This window comes from Stenella coeruleoalba, assembly GCF_951394435.1.
Source record: "Stenella coeruleoalba genome assembly, contig: scaffold_48, whole genome shotgun sequence".
Taxonomy (NCBI): Eukaryota; Metazoa; Chordata; class Mammalia; order Artiodactyla; family Delphinidae; genus Stenella; species Stenella coeruleoalba.
Window position 1 is genome coordinate 212,007 of NW_027646083.1, and position 18,527 is coordinate 230,533.

Consider the following 18,527-nt stretch of genomic DNA (forward strand, 5'->3'; position numbering starts at 1 on the left):
GTGTATTAGTGATATATTATGATGTTTCTTTTTCTGTGTGACTTATTTCAGTTAGAATCATCGTACCTGAATCCACTCATTATGCTGCTACGGGCCTGATGACATAGATTTCATTGCTGAGTGATACTGCATTGTACGTAAGTACCACAAGTTCTTTATCCATTTTTCACTTTCTGTGATATTGAACTTGCACGGTAAACGAGGTTCTTGTAAACAGAGGCGTCCCAAACTTTGGGGTGGCTGTGTCTTTTTGATTTTAATTTCCCTAAGCTATAGGACCATAAGTGGAAGTGCCCTAGACTCTGTTGTTTTGTTTTTTTCGATGTTTCAGGAAACACCATACACTTCTCCCGAGTTTCTGTTGGCAATTTACATCCCGCCCATCAGGATAACAAGGCTCCCAGTTCTCCATGGCCTGTCCTGCCTTTCTGGATTTTACACTTTTTTCAGATGGCCCTTTTGACCGGGGGGAAGTGAGACTTCTTTGTAGTGCAGATTTCCTTTGCAAGTTTGCTTGGTTGGCCAAAAAGGGCGTATGCGTTTTTTCCTGAACATATTCAGGAAAAAACGCATACGCCCTTTTTGGCCAAGTGCATCATTGTGGACGTTCTGCCTCTTTTCCTATGCTTTCAATGCAATTCCAGTCTACCTCCTGAAATCGGTTTCCTGCAATTCTGCCCCGCTTTCAAGTCCTCTTGGCAGCCTTACTTCAGTCTATTTTTGGACGATAGCTGTCATTTATAACTCTGCAGGTTTGTGAATTACAGTGCCCCTGAGCTCCTTTCTTCAACTCGCTTTCTTGTGAGCTGGCCGCAACACCGCAGGATGTCTTCAGGCCCTAATCTGGTTCTGGCACGGCACGCTGAGCCTTTGGTTAATTCCTCTTCGTGGTGGGAAATGAGAGTTAAATTTGCCCATCCAGACACCTTCAGCTAGTCTCTCATTCGTTCTCGCTATTCCTGTTCATCTTCCACAGAAATTGCAAACTGGGCCAAACAGGAGGTTAAAGGGACTGACTCTCCAAGTGGGGAGAGTGTTAGTAAAGCGTCTGGAATGTTGCACCCGAGTACCAGGGTACGAAAACTGAGACATATTTGAACACGTCTCCCGATCACATGGTTGATCATACTCTAGGTTCCACATGCAAGTTTAGGCTGAAGGAAGAATACCTTAAACCTGGGTAGTTAAAACCCGTGGAATGGGTACCATGTAATATGACTTCAAAGGGTCTTCTTTTGCTCACCGAACCTCTCCAATCCTTTCACTGCTGTGTTTATGCCCCTGTACACATGCTTCATTCTCTTTCGGAGACATAGCAATCCATAGGTTTTAAGATACTTACTAGTCAGGTACATTCTTAGGCGTTTAATATGCGGTGTCGAGTCCATTTCGTTGAGCAAGCAGTAGCTCTTGTCTATTCCATATTTGGCTTAAGGAACTTTATCTGTGCTCATTTCGATCTCTGGTTTTATGCAGCACCCCAACTCACCTTTACCCTTAAGCAAGCATAAGTTGGTTTTCTAAATTTGAGACCCTGTTCTGTTCTGTAATTCAGTTCCTGTGTAGCCAAGTTTACATTCCGTGTATTACTGATATCTTATGATGTTTCTTTTTCTGTGTGACTTATTTCAGTTAGAATCATCATACCTGAATCCACTCATTGTGCTGCTAAGGGCCTGATGACATAGACTTCATTGCTGAGTGATATTGCTTTGTAAGTAAATACCACAACATCTTTATCCATTTTTCACTTTCTGCGATGTTGAACTTGTATGGTAAACGAGGTTCTTGTAAACAGAGGCGTCCCAAATTTTGGGGTGGCTGTGTCTTTTTGATTTTAATTTCCCTAAGCTATAGGACCATAAGTGGAAGTGCCCTAGACTCTGTTGCTTTGTTTTTTCGATGTTTCAGGAAACACCATACACTTCTCCTGAGTGTCTGTTGGCAATTTACATCCCGCCCATCAGCATAACAAGGCTCCCAGTTCTCCATGGCCTGTCCTGCCTTTCTGGATTTTACACTTTTTTCAGATGGCCCTTTTGACCGGGGGGAAGTGACACTTCATTGTAGTGCAGATTTCCTTTGCAAGTTTGCTTGCTTGGCCAAAAAGGGCGTATGCGTTTTTACCTGAATATATTCAGGAAAAAACGCATACGCCCTTTTTGGCCAAGTGCATCATTGTGGACGTTCTGCCTCTTTTCCTATGCTTTCAATGCAATTCCAGTCTACCTCCTGAAATCGGTTTCCTGCAATTCTGCCCCGCTTTCAAGTCCTCTTGGCAGCCTTACTTCAGTCTATTTTTGGACGATAGCTGTCATTTATAACTCTGCAGGTTTGTGAATTACAGTGCCCCTGAGCTCCTTTCTTCAACTCGCTTTCTTGTGAGCTGGCCGCAACACCGCAGGATGGCTTCAGGCCCTAATCTGGTTCCGGCACGGCACGCTGAGCCTTTGGTTAATTCCTCTTCCTGGTGGGAAATGAGTGTTAAATTTGCCCGTCAGGACACCTCCAGCTAGTCTCTCATTGGTTCTCGCTATTCCTGTTCATCTTCCGCAGAAATTGCAAACTGGGCCAAACAGGAGATTTAAGGGATTGACTCTGAAGTCGGGAGAGTGTTAGTAAAGCGTCTGGAATGTTGCACCCGAGTACCAGGGTACAAAAACTGAGACATATTTGAACACGTCTCCCGATCACATGGTTGATCATACTCTAGGTTCCACATGCATGTTTTAGCTGAGGGAAGAATACCTGAAACCTGCAGAGTTGAGACCCGTGGAATGGGTACCATGCAATATGACTTCAAAGGGTCTTCATTTGCTCACCGAACCTCTCCAATCCTATCACTGATGCGTTTATGCCCCTGTACACACGCTTGATTCTCTTTTGGAGACATAGCAATCCATAGGTTTTAAGATACTTACTAGTCAGGTACATTCTTAGACGTTTAATATGGGGTGTTGAGTCCATTTCGTTGAGCAAGGAGTAGCTCTTGTCTATTCCATATTTGGCTTAAGGAACTTTATCTGTGCTCATTTCAATCTCTGGTTTTATGCAGCACCACAACTCACCTTTCCCCTTAAGCAAGCATAAGTTGGCTTTCTAAATTTGAGACCCTGTTCTGTTCTGTAATTCAGTTCCTGTGTAGCCAAGTTTCCATTCCGTGTATTACTGATATCTTATGATGTTTCTTTTTCTGTGTGACTTATTTCAGTTAGCATCATCGTACCTGAATCCACTCATTATGCTGCCACGGGCCTGATGACATAGATTTCATTGCTGAGTGATACTGCATTGTACGTAAGTACCACAAGTTCTTTATCCATTTTTCACTTTCTGTGATATTGAACTTGTACGGTAAACAAGGTTCTTGTAAACAGAGGCGTCCCAAACTTTGGGGTGGCTGTGTCTTTTTGATTTTAATTTCCCTAAGCTATAGGACCATAAGTGGAAGTGCCCTAGGCTCTGTTGCTTTGTTTTTTAGATGTTTCAGGAAACACCATACACTTCTCCGGAGTGTCTGTTGGCAATTTACATCCCGCCCATCAGCATAACAAGTCTCCCAGTTGTCCATGGCCTGTCCTGCCTTTCTGGATTTTACACTTTTTTCAGATGGCCCTTTTGACCGGGGGGAAGTGAGACTTCATTGTAGTGCAGATTTCCTTTGCAAGTTTGCTTGTTTGGCCAAAAAGGGCGTATGCGTTTTTTCCTGAATATATTCAGGAAAAAACGCATACGCCCTTTTTGGCCAAGTGCATCATTGTGGACGTTCTGCCTCTTTTCCTATGCTTTCAATGCAATTCCAGTCTACCTCCTGAAATCGGTTTCCTGCAATTCTGCCCCGCTTTCAAGTCCTCTTGGCAGCCTTACTTCAGTCTATTTTTGGACGATAGCTGTCATTTATAACTCTGCAGGTTTGTGAATTACAGTGCCCCTGAGCTCCTTTCTTCAACTCACTTTCTTGTGACCTGGCCGCCACACTGCAGGATTGCTTGAGGCCCTAATCTGGTACCGGCACGGCACGCAGAGCCTTTGGTTAATTCCTCTTCCTGGTGGGAAATGAGAGTTAAATTTGCCCGTCCAGACACCTCCATCTAGTCTCCCATTGGTTCTCCCTATTCCTGTTCATCTTCCGCAGAAATTGCAAACTGGGCCAAACAGGAGGTTAAAGGTGCTGACTCTCCAAGTGGGGAGAGTGTTAATAAAGCATCTGGAATGTTGCACCCGAGTACCAGGGTATGAAAACTGAGACATATTTGAACACGTCTCCCGTTCACAGAGTTGATCATACTCTGGGTTCCACATGCATGTTTTAGCTGAAGGAAGAATACCTGAAACCTGCAGAGTTGAGACCCGTGGAATGGGTACCATGCAATATGACTTAAAAGGGTCTTCATTTGCTCACCGAACCTCTCCAATCCTATCACTCCTGCGTTTATGCCCCTGTACACATGCTTGATTCCCTTTTGGAGACATAGCAATCCATAGGTTTTAAGATACTTACTAGTCAGGTACATTCTTAGGCGTTTAATATGGGGTGTTGAGTCCATTTCGTTGAGCAAGGAGTAGCTCTTGTCTATTCCATATTTGGCTTAAGGAACTTTATCTGTGCTCATTTCAATCTCTGGTTTTATGCAGCACCCCAACTCACCTTTCCCCTTAAGCAAGCATAAGTTGGTTTTCTAAATTTGAGACTCTGTTCTGTTTGGAATTCAGTTCCTGTGTAGCCAAGTTTACATTCCGTGTATTAGTGATATCTTATGATGTTTCTTTTTCTGTGTGACTTATTTCAGTTAGAATCATCGTACCTGAATCCACTCATTATGCTGCTACTGGCCTGATGACATAGATTTCATTGCTGAGTGATACTGCATTGTACGTAAGTACCACAAGTTCTTTATCCATTTTTCACTTTCTGTGACATTGAACTTGTACGGTAAACGAGGTTCTTGTAAACAGAGGCGTCCCAAACTTTGGGGTGGCTGTGTCTTTTTGATTTTAATTTCCCTAAGCTATAGGACCATAAGTGGAAGTGCCCTAGGCTCTGTTGCTTTGTTTTTTAGATGTTTCAGGAAACACCATACACTTCTCCCGAGTGTCTGTGGCAATTTACATCCCGCCCATCAGCATAACAAGGCTCCCAGTTCTCCATGGCCTGTCCTGCCTTTCTGGATTTTACACTTTTTTCAGATGGCCCTTTTGACCGGGGGGAAGTGAGACTTCATTGTACTGCAGATTTCCTTTGCAAGCTTGCTTGGTTGGCCAAAAAGGGCGTATGCGTTTTTTCCTGAATATATTCAGGAAAAAACGCATACGCCCTTTTTGGCCAAGTGCATCATTGTGGACGTTCTGCCTCTTTTCCTATGCTTTCAATGCAATTCCAGTCTACCTCCTGAAATCGGTTTCCTGCAATTCTGCCCCGCTTTCAAGTCCTCTTGGCAGCCTTACTTCAGTCTATTTTTGGACGATAGCTGTCATTTATAACTCTGCAGGTTTGTGAATTACAGTGCCCCTGAGCTCCTTTCTTCAACTCGCTTTCTTGTGACCTGGCCGCAACACCGCAGGATGGCTTCAGGCCCTAATCTGGTTCCGGCACGGCACGCTGAGCCTTTGGTTAATTCCTCTTGCTGGTGGGATGTGAGTGTTAAATTTGCCCGTCCAGACACCTCCAGCTAGTCTCTCATTGGTTCTCGCTATTCCTGTTCATCTTCCGCAGAAATTGCAAACTGTGCCAAACAGGAGGTTAAAGGGACTGACTCTCCAAGTCGGGAGAGTGTTAGTAAAGCGTCTGGAATGTTGCACCCGAGTACCAGGGTACAAAAACTGAGACATATTTGAACACGTCTCCCGTTCACACAGTTGATCATACTCTGGGTTCCACATGCATGTTTTAGCTGAAGGAAGAATACCTGAAACCTGCAGAGTTGAGACTCGTGGAATGGGTACCATGCAATATGACTTCAAAGGGTCTTCATTTGCTCACCGAACCTCTCCAATCCTATCACTGCTGCGTTTATGCCCCTGTACACATGCTTGATTCTCTTTCGGAGACATAGCAATCCATAGGTTTTAAGATACTTACTAGTCAGGTATATTCTTAGGCGTTTAATATGGGGTGTTGAGTCCATTTCGTTGAGCAAGGAGTAGCTCTTGTCTATTCCATATTTGGCTTAAGGAACTTTATCTGTGCTCATTTCGATCTCTGGTTTTATGCAGCACCCCAACTCACCTTTCCCCTTAAGCAAGCATAAGTTGGTTTTCTAAATTTGAGACCCTGTTCTGTTCTGTAATTCAGTTCCTGTGTAGCCAAGTTTCCATTCCGTGTATTACTGATATCTTATGATGTTTCTTTTTCTGCGTGACTTATTTCAGTTAGAATCATCATACCTGAATCCACTCATTGTGCTGCTAAGGGCCTGATGACATAGATTTCATTGCTGAGTGATATTTCTTTGTAAGTAAATACCACAACTTCTTTATCCATTTTTCACATTCTGTGATGTTGAACTTGTACTGTAAACGAGGTTCTTGTAAACGGAGGCGTCCCAAACTTTTGGGTGGCTGTGTCTTTTTGATTTTAATTTCCGTAAGCTATACGACCATAAGTGGAAGAGCCCTAGGCTCTGTTGCTTTGTTTTTTAGATGTTTCAGGAAACACCATACACTTCTCCGGAGTGTCTGTTGGCAATTTACATCCCGCCCATCAGCATAACAAGGCTCCCAGTTCTCTATGGCCTGTCCTGCCTTTCTGGATTTTACACTTTTTTCAGATGGCCCTTTTGACCGGGGGGAAGTGAGACTTCATTGTAGTGCAGATTTCCATTGCAAGCTTGCTTGGTTGGCCAAAAAGGGCGTATGCGTTTTTTCCTGAATATATTCAGGAAAAAACGCATACGCCCTTTTTGGCCAAGTGCATCATTGTGGACGTTCTGCCTCTTTTCCTATGCTTTCAATGCAATTCCAGTCTACCTCCTGAAATCGGTTTCCTGCAATTCTGCCCCGCTTTCAAGTCCTCTTGGCAGCCTTACTTCAGTCTATTTTTGGACGATAGCTGTCATTTATAACTCTGCAGGTTTGTGAATTACAGTGCCCCTGAGCTCCTTTCCTCAACTCGCTTTCTTTTGAGCTGGCCGCAAAACCGCAGGATGGCTTCAGGCCCTAATCTGGTTCCGGCACGGCACGCTGAGCCTTTGGTTATTTCCTCTTCCTGGTGGGAAATGAGAGTTAAATTTGCCTGTCCAGACACCTCCAGCTAGTCTCTCATTGTTTCTCGCTATTCCTGTTCATCTTCCGCAGAAATTGCAAACTGGGCCAAACAGGAGGTTAAAGGCGCTGACTCTCCAAGTGGGGAGAGTGTTAGTAAAGCGTCTGGAATGTTGAACCCGAGTACCAGGGGACGAAAACTGAGACATATTTGAACACATCTCCCGTTCACACGGTTGATCATACTCTGGGTTCCACATGCATGTTTTAGCTGAAGGAAGAATACCTTAAACCTGGAGAGTTGAAACCCGTGTAATGGGTAACATGCAATATGACTTCAAAGGGTCTTCATTTGCTCACCGAACCTCTCCAATCCTATCACTGCTGCGTTTTTGCCCCTGTACACATGCTTGATTCTCTTTCGGAGACATAGCAATCCATAGGTTTTAAGATACTTACTAGTCAGGTACATTCTTAGGCGTTTAATATGCGGTGTTGAGTCCATTTCGTTGAGCAAGGAGTAGCTCTTGTCTATTCCATATTTGGCTTAAGGAACTTTATCTGTGCTCATTTCAATCTCTGGTTTTATGCAGCACCACAACTCACCTTTCCCCTTAAGCAAGCATAAGTTGGTTTTCTAAATTTGAGATCCTGTTCTGTTCTGTAATTCAGTTCCTGTGTAGCCAAGTTTACATTCCATATATTACTGATATCTTATGATGTTTCTTTTTCTGTGTGACTTATTTCAGTTAGAATCATCATACCTGAATCCACTCATTGTGCTGCTAAGGGCCTGATGACATAGATTTCATTGCTGAGTGATATTGCTTTGTAAGTAAATACCACAACTTCTTTATCCATTTTTCACTTTCTGCGATGTTGAAAGTGTACGGTAAACGAGGTTCTTGTAAACAGAGGCGTCCCAAAGTTTGGGGTGGCTGTGTCTTTTTGATTTTAATTTCCCTAAGCTATAGGACCATAAGTGGAAGTGCCCTAGGTTCTGATGCTTTGTTTTTTAGATGTTTCAGGAAACACCATACACTTCTCCCGAGTGGTTGTTGGCAATTTACATCCCGCCCATCAGCATAACAAGGCTCCCAGTTCTCCATGGCCTGTCCTGCCTTTCTGGATTTTACACTTTTTTCAGATGGCCCTTTTGACTGGGGGGAAGTGAGACTTCATTGTAGTGCAGATTTCCTTTGCAAGCTTGCTTGGTTGGCCAAAAAGGGCGTATGCGTTTTTTCCTGAATATATTCAGGAAAAAACGCATACGCCCTTTTTGGCTAAGTGCATCATTGTGGACGTTCTGCCTCTTTTCCTATGCTTTCAATGCAATTCCAGTCTACCTCCTGAAATCGGTTTCCTGCAATTCTGCCCCGCTTTCAAGTCCTCTTGGCAGCCTTACTTCAGTCTATTTTTGGACGATAGCTGTCATTTATAACTCTGCAGGTTTGTGAATTACAGTGCCCCTGAGCTCCTTTCTTCAACTCGCTTTCTTGTGACCTGGCCGCAACACCGCAGGATGGCTTCAGGCCCTAATCTGGTTCTGGCACGGCACGCTGAGCCTTTGGTTAATTCCTCTTCCTGGTGGGAAATGAGAGTTAAATTTGCCCATCCAGACACCTCCAGCTAGCCTTTCATTGGTTCTCGTTATTCCTGTTCATCTTCCACAGAAATTGCAAACTGGGCCAAACAGGAGTTTAAAGGGACTGACTCTCCAAGTCGGGAGAGTGTTAGTAATGCGTCTGGAATGTTGCACCCGAGTACCAGGGTAAGAAAACTGAGACATATTTGAACACGTCTCCCGATCACATGGTTGATCATACTCTAGGTTCCACATGCATGTTTTAGCTGAAGGAAGAATACCTTAAACCTGGGTAGTTGATACCCGTGGAATGGGTACCATGCAATATGACTTCAAAGGGTCTTCATTTGCTCACCGAACCTCTCCAATCCTATCACTGCTGCGTTTATGGCCCTGTACACATGCTTGATTCTCTTTCGGAGACATAGCAATCCATAGGTTTTAAGATACTTTCTAGTCAGGTACATTCTTAGGTGTTTAATATGCGGTGTTGAGCCCATTTCGTTGAGCAAGGAGTAGCTCTTGTCTATTCCATATTTGGCGTAAGGAACTTTATCTGTGCTCATTTCAATCTCTGGTTTTATGCAGCACCCCAACTCACCTTTACCCTTAAGCAAGCATAAGTTGGTTTTCTAAATTTGAGACCCTGTTCTGTTCTGTAAATCAGTTCCTGTGTAGCCAAGTTTACATTCCGTGTATTACTGATATCTTATGATGTTTCTTTTTCTGTGTGACTTATTTCAGTTAGAATCATCATACCTGAATCCACTCATTGTGCTGCTAAGGGCCTGATGACACAGATTTCATTGCTGAGTGATATTGCTTTGTAAGTAAATACCACAACTTCTTTATCCATTTTTCACTTTCTGCGATGTTGAACTTGTACTGTAAACGAGGTTCTTGTCAACAGAGCCATTCCAAACTTTGGGGTGGCTGTGTCTTTTTGATTTTAATTTCCCTAAGCTATAGGACCATAAGTGGAAGTGCCCTAGGTTCTGTTGCTTTGTTTTTTAGATGTTTCAGGAAACACCATACACTTCTCCCGAGTGGTTGTTGGCAATTTACATCCCGCCCATCAGCATAACAAGGCTCCCAGTTCTCCATGGCCTGTCCTGCCTTTCTGGATTTTACACTTTTTTCAGATGGCCCTTTTGACCGGGGGGAAGTGAGACTTCCGTGTAGTGCAGATTTCCTTTGCAAGCTTGCTTGGTTGGCCAAAAAGGGCGTATGCGTTTTTTCCTGAATATATTCAGGAAAAAACGCATACGCCCTTTTTGGCCAAGTGCATCATTGTGGACGTTCTGCCTCTTTTCCTATGCTTTCAATGCAATTCCAGTCTACCTCCTGAAATCGGTTTCCTGCAATTCTGCCCCGCTTTCAAGTTCTCTTGGCAGCCTTACTTCAGTATATTTTTGGACGATAGCTGTCATTTATAACTCTGCAGGTTTGTGAATTACAGTGCCCCTGAGCTCCTTTCTTCAACTCGCTTTCTTGTGACCTGGCCGCAACACCGCAGGATGGCTTCAGGCCCTAATCTGGTTCCGGCCCGGCATGCTGAGCCTTTGGTTAATTCCTCTTCCTGGTGGGAAATGAGAGTTAAATTTGCCCGTCCAGACACCTCCAGCTAGTCTCTCATTGGTTCTCGCTATTCCTGTTCATCTTCCGCAGAAATTGCAAACTGGGCCAAACAGGAGGTTAAAGGCGCTGACTCTCCAAATGGGGAGAGTGTTAGTAAAGCGTCTGGAATGTTACACCCGAGTACCAGAGGAGGAAAACTGAGACATATTTGAACACTTCTCCCGTTCACATGGTTGATCATACTTGGGTTTCACATGCATGTTTTAGCTGAAGGAAGAATACCTTAAACCTGGAGAGTTGAGACCCGTGTAATGGGTACCATGCAATATGACTTCAAAGGGTCTTCATTTGCTCACCGAAGCTCTCCAATCCTATCACTGCTACGTTTATGCCCCTGTACACATGTTTGATTCTCTTTTTTACACATAGCAATCCATAGGTTTTACGATACTTACTAGTCAGGTACATTCTTAGGCGTTTAATATGCGGTGTTGAGTCCATTTCGTTGAGCAAGGAGTAGCTCTTGTCTATTCCATATTTGACTTAAGGAACTTTATCTGTGCTATTTCAATCTCTGGTTTTATGCAGCACCCCAACTCACCTTTCCCCTTAAGCAAGCATAAGTTGGTTTTCTATATTTGAGACCTTGTTCTGTTCTGTAATTCAGTTCCTGTGTAGCCAAGTTTACATTCCGTGTATTACTGATATCTTATGATGTTTCTTTTTCTGTGTGACTTATTTCAGTTAGAATCATCATACCTGAATCCACTCATTGTGCTGCTAAGGGCCTGATGACATAGATTTCATTGCTGAGTGATATTGCTTTGTAAGTGAATACCACAACTTCTTTATCCATTTTTCACTTTCTGCGATGTTGAACTTGTACTGTAAACGAGGTTCTTGTAAACAGAGCCGTTCCAAACTTTGGGGTGGCTGTGTCTTTTTGATTTTAATTTCCCTAAGCTATAGGACCATAAGTGGAAGTGCCCTAGGCTCTGTTGCTTTGTTTTTTAGATGTTTCAGGAAACACCATACACTTCTCCCGAGTGTCTCTTGGCAATTTACATCCCGCCCATCAGCATAACAAGGCTCCCAGTTCTCAATGGCCTGTTGCATTTCTGGATTTTACACTTTTTTCAGATGGCCCTTTTGACCGGGGGGAAGTGAGACTTCATTGTAGTGCAGATTTCCTTTGCAAGCTTGCTTGGTTGGCCAAAAAGGGCGTATGCGTTTTTTCCTGAATATATTCAGGAAAAAACGCATACGCCCTTTTTGGCCAAGTGCATCATTGTGGACGTTCTGCCTCTTTTCCTATGCTTTCAATGCAACTCCAGTCTACCTCCTGAAATCGGTTCCCTGCAATTCTGCCCCGCTTTCAAGTCCTCTTGGCAGCCTTACTTCAGTCTATTTTTGGACGATAGCTGTCATTTATAACTCTGCAGGTTTGTGAATTACAGTGCCCCTGAGCTCCTTTCTTCAACTCGCTTTCTTGTGACCTGGCCGCAACACCGCAGGATGGCTTCAGGCCCTAATCTGGTTCCGGCCCGGCATGCTGAGCCTTTGGTTAATTCCTCTTCCTGGTGGGAAATGAGAGTTAAATTTGCCCGTCCAGACACCTCCAGCTAGCCTCTCATTGGTTCTCGCTATTCCTGTTCATCTTCCGCAGAAATTGCAAACTGGGCCAAACAGGAGGTTAAAGGGACTGACTCTCCAAGTCGGGAGAGTGTTAGTAAAGCATCTGGAATGTTGCACCCGAGTACCAGGGGAGGAAAACTGAGACATATTTGAACACGTCTCCCGTTCACATGGTTGATCATACTCTGGGTTCCACATGCATGTTTTAGCTGAAGGAAGAATACCTTAAACCTGGAGAGTTGAGACCCGTGGAATGGGTACCATGCAATATGACTTCAACGGGTCTTCATTTGCTCACCGAACCTCTCCAATCCTATCACTGCTGCGTTTATGCCCCTGTACACATGCTTGATTCTCTTTCGGAGACATAGCAATCCATAGGTTTGAACATACTTACTAGTCAGGTACATTCTTAGGCGTTTAATATGCGGTGTTGGGTCCATTTCGTTGAGCAAGGAGTAGCTCTTGTCTATTCCATATTTGACTTAAGGAACTTTATCTGTGCTCATTTCAATCTCTGGTTTTATGCAGCACCCCAACTCACCTTTCCCGTTAAGCAAGCATAAGTTGGTTTTCTAAATTTGAGACCCTGTTCTGTTCTGTAATTCAGTTCCTGTGTAGCCAAGTTTCCATTCCGTGTATTACTGATATCTTATGATGTTTCTTTTTCTGTGTGACTTATTTCAGTTAGAATCATCATACCTGAATCCACTCATTGTGCTGCTAAGGGCCTGATGACATAGATTTCATTGCTGAGTGATATTGCTTTGTAAGTGAATACCACAACTTCTTTATCCATTTTTCACTTTCTGCGATGTTGAACTTGTACTGTAAACGAGGTTCTTGTAAACAGAGGCGTCCCAAACTTTGGGGTGGCTGTGTCTTTTTGATTTTAATTTTCCTAAGCTATAGGACCATAAGTGGCAGTGCCCTAGGCTCTGTTGCTTTGTTTTTTAGATGTTTCAGGAAACACCATACACTTCTCCCGAGTGTCTGTTGGCAATTTACATCCCGCCCATCAGCATAACAAGGCTCCCAGTTCTCCATGGCCTGTCCTGCCTTTCTGGATTTTACACTTTTTTCAGATGGCCCTTTTGACCGGGGGGAAGTGAGACTTCATTGTAGTGCAGATTTCCTTTGCAAGCTTGCTTGGTTGGCCAAAAAGGGCGTATGCGTTTTTTCCTGAATATATTCAGGAAAAAACGCATACGCCCTTTTTGGCCAAGTGCATCATTGTGGACGTTCTGCCTCTTTTCCTATGCTTTCAATGCAATTCCAGTCTACCTCCTGAAATCGGTTTCCTGCAATTCTGCCCCGCTTTCAAGTCCTCTTGGCAGCCTTACTTCAGTCTATTTTTGGACGATAGCTGTCATTTATAACTCTGCAGGCTTGTGAATTACAGTGCCCCTGAGCTCCTTTCTTCAACTCGCTTTCTTGTGAGCTGGCCGCAACACCGCAGGATGGCTTCAGGCCCTAATCTGGCTCCGGTACGGCACGCTGAGCCTTTGGTTATTTCCTCTTCCTGGTGGGAAATGAGAGTTAAATTTGCCCGTCCAGACACCTCCAGCTAGCCTCTCATTGGTTCTCGCTATTCCTGTTCAACTTCCTCAGAAATTGCAAACTGGGCCAAACAGGAGGTTAAAGGCGCTGACTCTCCAAGTGGGGAGAGTGTTAGTAAAGCGTCTGGAATGTTGCACCCGAGTACCAGGGGAGGAAAACTGAGACATATTTGAACACGTCTCCCGTTCACATGGTTGATCATACTTGGGTTCCACATGCATGTTTTAGCTGAAGGAAGAATACCTTAAACCTGGAGAGTTGAGACCCGTGTAATGGGTACCATGCAATATGACTTCAAAGGGTCTTCATTTGCTCACCGAACCTCTCCAATCCTATCACTGCTGCGTTTATGCCCCTGTACACATGCTTGATTCTCTTTTGGAGACATAGCAATCCATAGGTTTTACGATACTTACTAGTCAGGTACATTCTTAGGCGTTTAATATGCGGTGTTGAGTCCATTTCGTTGAGCAAGGAGTAGCTCTTGTCTATTCCATATTTGGCTTAAGGAACTTTATCTGTGCTCATTTCAATCTCTGGTTTTATGCAGCACCCCACCTCACCTTTACCCTTAAGCAAGCATAAGTTGGTTTTCTAAATTTGAGACCCTGTTCTGTTCTGTAATTCAGTTCCTGTGTAGCCAAGTTTACATTCCGTGTATTACTGATATCTTATGATGTTTCTTTTTCTGTGTGACTTATTTCAGTTAGAATCATCATACCTGAATCCACTCATTGTTCTGCTAAGGGCCTGATGACACAGATTTCATTGCTGAGTGATATTGCTTTGTAAGTAAATACCACAACTTCTTTATCCATTTTTCACTTTCTGCGATGTTGAACTTGTACTGTAAACGAGGTTCTTGTAAACAGAGGCGTCCCAAACTTTGGGGTGGCTGTGTCTTTTTGATTTTAATTTTCCTAAGCTATAGGACCATAAGTGGCAGTGCCCTAGGCTCTGTTGCTTTGTTTTTTAGATGTTTCAGGAAACACCATACACTTCTCCCGAGTGGTTGTTGGCAATTTACATCCCGCCCATCAGCATAACAAGGCTCCCAGTTCTCCATGGCCTGTCCTGCCTTTCTGGATTTTACACTTTTTTCAGATGGCCCATTTTACCCGGGGGAAGTGAGACTTCATTGTAGTGCAGATTTCCTTTGCAAGCTTGCTTGGTTGGCCAAAAAGGGCGTATGCGTTTTTTCCTGAATATATTCAGGAAAAAACGCATACGCCCTTTTTGGCCAAGTGCATCATTGTGGACGTTCTGCCTCTTTTCCTATGCTTTCAATGCAATTCCAGTCTACCTCCTGAAATCGGTTTCCTGCAATTCTGCCCCACTTTCAAGTCCTCTTGGCAGCCTTACTTCAGTCTATTTTTGGACGATAGCTGTCATTTATAACTCTGCAGGTTTGTGAATTACAGTGTCCCTGAGCTCCTTTCTTCAACTCGCTTTCTTGTGAGCTGGCCGCAACACCGCAGGATGGCTTCAGGCCCTAATCTGGTTCCGGCACGGCACGCTGAGCCTTTGGTTAATTCCTCTTCCTGGTAGGAAATGAGAGTTAAATTTGCCCGTCCAGACACCTCCAGCTAGTCTCCATTGGTTCCCGCTATTCCTGTTCATCTTCTGCAGAAATTGCAAACTGGGCCAAACAGGAGGTTAAAGGCGCTGACTCTCCAAATGGGGAGAGTGTTAGTAAAGTGTCTGGAATGTTGCACCCGAGTACCAGGGTACGAAAACTGAGACATATTTGAACACGTCTCCCGATCACATGGTTGATCATACTCTAGGTTCCACATGCATGTTTTAGCTGAAGGAAGAATACCTTAAACCTGGGTAGTTGAAACCCCTGGAATGGGTATCATGCAATATGACTTCAAAGGGTCTTCATTTGCTCACCGAACCTCTCCAATCCTATCACTGCTGCGTTTATGCCCCTGTACACATGCTTGGTTCTCTTTCGGAGACATAGCAATCCATAGGTTTTAAGATACTTACTAGTCAGGTACATTCTTAGGCGTTTAATATGGGGTGTTGAGTCCATTTCGTTGAGCAAGGAGTAGCTCTTGTCTATTCCATATTTGGCTTAAGGAACTTTATCTGTGCTCATTTCAATCTCTGGTTTTATGCAGCACCCCAACTCACCTTTACCCTTAAGCAAGAATAAGATTGTTTTCTAAATTTGAGACCCTGTTCTGTTCTGTAATTCAGTTCCTGTGTAGCCAAGTTTACATTCCGTGTATTACTGATATCTTATGATGTTTCTTTTTCTGTGTGACTTATTTCAGTTAGAATCATCATACCTGAATCCACTCATTGTGCTGCTAAGGGCCTGATGACACAGATTTCATTGCTGAGTGATATTGCTTTGTAAGTAAATACCACAACTTCTTTATCCATTTTTCACTTTCTGCGATGTTGAACTTGTACTGTAAACGAGGTTCTTGTCAACAGAGCCATTCCAAACTTTGGGGTGGCTGTGTCTTTTTGATTTTAATTTCCCTAAGCTATAGGACCATAAGTGGAAGTGCCCTAGGTTCTGTTGCTTTGTTTTTTAGATGTTTCAGGAAACACCATACACTTCTCCCGAGTGGTTGTTGGCAATTTACATCCCGCCCATCAGCATAACAAGGCTCCCAGTTCTCCATGGCCTGTCCTGCCTTTCTGGATTTTACACTTTTTTCAGATGGCCCTTTTGACCGGGGGGAAGTGAGACTTCATTGTAGTGCAGATTTCCTTTGCAAGCTTGCTTGGTTGGCCAAAAAGGGCGTATGCGTTTTTTCCTGAATATATTCAGGAAAAAACGCATACGCCCTTTTTGGCCAAGTGCATCATTGTGGACGTTCTGCCTCTTTTCCTATGCTTTCAATGCAATTCCAGTCTACCTCCTGAAATCGGTTTCCTGCAATTCTGCCCCGCTTTCAAGTTCTCTTGGCAGCCTTACTTCAGTATATTTTTGGACGATAGCTGTCATTTATAACTCTGCAGGTTTGTGAATTACAGTGCCCCTGAGCTCCTTTCTTCAACTCGCTTTCTTGTGACCTGGCCGCAACACCGCAGGATGGCTTCAGGCCCTAATCTGGTTCCGGCCCGGCATGCTGAGCCTTTGGTTAATTCCTCTTCCTGGTGGGAAATGAGAGTTAAATTTGCCCGTCCAGACACCTCCAGCTAGTCTCTCATTGGTTCTCGCTATTCCTGTTCATCTTCCGCAGAAATTGCAAACTGGGCCAAACAGGAGGTTAAAGGCGCTGACTCTCCAAATGGGGAGAGTGTTAGTAAAGCGTCTGGAATGTTACACCCGAGTACCAGAGGAGGAAAACTGAGACATATTTGAACACTTCTCCCGTTCACATGGTTGATCATACTTGGGTTTCACATGCATGTTTTAGCTGAAGGAAGAATACCTTAAACCTGGAGAGTTGAGACCCGTGTAATGGGTACCATGCAATATGACTTCAAAGGGTCTTCATTTGCTCACCGAAGCTCTCCAATCCTATCACTGCTACGTTTATGCCCCTGTACACATGTTTGATTCTCTTTTTTACACATAGCAATCCATAGGTTTTACGATACTTACTAGTCAGGTACATTCTTAGGCGTTTAATATGCGGTGTTGAGTCCATTTCGTTGAGCAAGGAGTAGCTCTTGTCTATTCCATATTTGACTTAAGGAACTTTATCTGTGCTATTTCAATCTCTGGTTTTATGCAGCACCCCAACTCACCTTTCCCCTTAAGCAAGCATAAGTTGGTTTTCTATATTTGAGACCTTGTTCTGTTCTGTAATTCAGTTCCTGTGTAGCCAAGTTTACATTCCGTGTATTACTGATATCTTATGATGTTTCTTTTTCTGTGTGACTTATTTCAGTTAGAATCATCATACCTGAATCCACTCATTGTGCTGCTAAGGGCCTGATGACATAGATTTCATTGCTGAGTGATATTGCTTTGTAAGTGAATACCACAACTTCTTTATCCATTTTTCACTTTCTGCGATGTTGAACTTGTACTGTAAACGAGGTTCTTGTAAACAGAGCCGTTCCAAACTTTGGGGTGGCTGTGTCTTTTTGATTTTAATTTCCCTAAGCTATAGGACCATAAGTGGAAGTGCCCTAGGCTCTGTTGCTTTGTTTTTTAGATGTTTCAGGAAACACCATACACTTCTCCCGAGTGTCTCTTGGCAATTTACATCCCGCCCATCAGCATAACAAGGCTCCCAGTTCTCAATGGCCTGTTGCATTTCTGGATTTTACACTTTTTTCAGATGGCCCTTTTGACCGGGGGGAAGTGAGACTTCATTGTAGTGCAGATTTCCTTTGCAAGCTTGCTTGGTTGGCCAAAAAGGGCGTATGCGTTTTTTCCTGAATATATTCAGGAAAAAACGCATACGCCCTTTTTGGCCAAGTGCATCATTGTGGACGTTCTGCCTCTTTTCCTATGCTTTCAATGCAACTCCAGTCTACCTCCTGAAATCGGTTCCCTGCAATTCTGCCCCGCTTTCAAGTCCTCTTGGCAGCCTTACTTCAGTCTATTTTTGGACGATAGCTGTCATTTATAACTCTGCAGGTTTGTGAATTACAGTGCCCCTGAGCTCCTTTCTTCAACTCGCTTTCTTGTGACCTGGCCGCAACACCGCAGGATGGCTTCAGGCCCTAATCTGGTTCCGGCCCGGCATGCTGAGCCTTTGGTTAATTCCTCTTCCTGGTGGGAAATGAGAGTTAAATTTGCCCGTCCAGACACCTCCAGCTAGCCTCTCATTGGTTCTCGCTATTCCTGTTCATCTTCCGCAGAAATTGCAAACTGGGCCAAACAGGAGGTTAAAGGGACTGACTCTCCAAGTCGGGAGAGTGTTAGTAAAGCATCTGGAATGTTGCACCCGAGTACCAGGGGAGGAAAACTGAGACATATTTGAACACGTCTCCCGTTCACATGGTTGATCATACTCTGGGTTCCACATGCATGTTTTAGCTGAAG

At 43.9% G+C, this 18,527-nt stretch overlaps 1 long non-coding RNA gene across 39 annotated transcripts in view; it reads left to right on the top strand.

Annotated features, from left to right (window-relative positions):
* The window catches only part of LOC307181352, a 1,649,813-nt gene that overhangs the window by 208,293 nt on the left and 1,422,993 nt on the right, over positions 1 to 18,527 (top strand). Inside the window, exon 5 of one of the 39 annotated variants that reach the window (XR_013826486.1) lies at positions 7,954 to 7,972. The exons of the other annotated variants lie outside the window; for them this stretch is intronic. This is a non-coding gene — a long non-coding RNA (uncharacterized lncRNA). Of the gene's footprint in view, positions 1 to 7,953; positions 7,973 to 18,527 lie in introns of those variants that run through there. 39 annotated transcript variants of the gene reach the window in all.